The sequence below is a fragment of the Nicotiana tomentosiformis genome, chromosome 10, assembly GCF_000390325.3.
Source record: "Nicotiana tomentosiformis chromosome 10, ASM39032v3, whole genome shotgun sequence".
Classification (NCBI taxonomy): domain Eukaryota; kingdom Viridiplantae; phylum Streptophyta; class Magnoliopsida; order Solanales; family Solanaceae; genus Nicotiana; species Nicotiana tomentosiformis.
This window is the reverse complement of record NC_090821.1, coordinates 64,585,930-64,587,952: the sequence shown is the minus strand read 5'-3', so window position 1 is coordinate 64,587,952 and position 2,023 is coordinate 64,585,930.

Below are 2,023 nucleotides of genomic sequence, written 5' to 3'. Positions count from 1 at the left end.
CATACCGAGTCCGAAAAGCTGTCTTAGGGACATCGGATGCCCTAATCCTCAACTGATGGTAGTCATATCTCAAATCAATCTTCGAAAACACATTAGCACCCTAAAACTGATCAAATAAATCATCAATCCTCGGCAATGGATACTTGTTCTTGACGGTGACTTTGTTCAACTACCGATAATCTATGCACATCCTCATCGATCCATCTTTCTTCTTTATAAACAACACAGGTGCACCCCAGGGCGAGACACTAGGTCTAATAAAGCCCTTATCAAACAACTCTTGCAACAGTTCCTTCAATTCTTTCAACTCTGGCGGGGCCATGCGGTATGGCGGAATGGAAATGGGCTGAGTTCCCGGAGCCAAATCAATGTAGAAATCAATATCCCTGTCTGGTGGCATCCCCGGCAGGTCTGAAGGGAAACACCTCTGGAAACTCACAAACAACTGGCATTGAATCCATGGAAGGAACCTCCGCACTAGAATCGCGGACATAAGCCAAATAAGCTAGACACCCCTTCTTGACCATATGCTGAGCCTTTACAAAAGAGATAACCCTGCTGGTAGAATGGCCAAGAATCCCTTTCCACTCTAATCGAGGCAACCCCTGCAAGGCACTGGTCACCGTCTTGGCGTGACAAGCTAATATAGCATGATAAGGTGACAACCAATCCATTCCCAGTATGACACCAAAATAAACCATATCGAGAAGTAGAAGATCTATACGAGTCTCAAGACTTCCAATGGTGACCACGGACGGACGATAAACATGATTTACAACAATAGCATCTCCCACTGGTGTGGATACATACACATGAGCACTCAAAGAATCACGGGGCACAACCAAATATGAAGCAAAATAGGATGACACATAGGAGTAAGTAGACCCCGGATCAAATAGAACTGAAGCATCTCTACTGCAAACTGAAATAATACTTGTGATAACAGCGTTAGAAGACTCAGCCTCAGTCCTGGCTGGGAAATCATAACACTGGGGTTGGGCCCCACCACTCTGAACTAAGTCTCTGGGATGGCCTCTAGCTGGATGGGGTCCACCTCTAACGGTATGACCTCCACCTCTAACAGTCTGGACTCTACCCCTGGCTGCCTGACCCCTGCCTCTGGCTGGCTGAGTAGGTGGTGCAGCAACTGGTGTCGGAACCATGGCACGAGAACCCTGATGCTGTGAGCTGCCCGATGTCTGAGGGCAAAATCTAGAAATATGCCTCGGATCACCACAAGTATAACATGACCTCGGCTACTGTGACTGCTAACTCTGAAACTAACCCTGTCGACCTGAGTAACCACCCTGATAACTCTAGAGCGGAGGTGCACTAATAGGAGCTGGTAGTGCACTGTAGGCTAGCTGGTCGGAATAAGGCATATGAGGACCACGACCACTTGAGGCATTGTGGGATGCCTGGAGTGCTGAATGAAACGTCCTGGGAGGATGGCCTCTACCAAAAGTACCCCTGCCTCTAGATGAGGCACCGCTGAACTCACCGGAATGACGAGGTCTCTTATCAGACCCCTGACCTCCCTGAGCAAGAACCATCTTGAATCGTCTGGCGACATTAGCAGCCGCCTGAAAAAAATCTCACTCCCAGTCTCCTTAGCCATCTGCAATCTGATAGGCTGAGCAAGTCCGTCAATAAACCTCCTCACCCTCTCTCTCTCGGTGGAAAGCAGAAGAATAGCATGACGGGCCAAATTAACAAAATGATTCGCCTACTGAGTAACAGTCATACTGCCCTACTGGAGATGCTCAAACTGACAGCGACACTCCTCTCTCAATGTAACAAGCAGGAACTTCTCTAGGAAGAGGTGAGAGAACTGGTCCTAAGTAAGAGCAGGTGACCCAGCTGGTCTGGTCAACAAATAATCTCTCCACTATTTCTTGGCGGAACCAGTCATCTGAAATGCAGCAAAATCGACCCCATTGTTCTCCACTATACCCATGTTCTATAGAACCTCGTGACAGCAGTCAAGATACTCTTGGGGATCCTTCGAAAAAGCCCCGTTGAA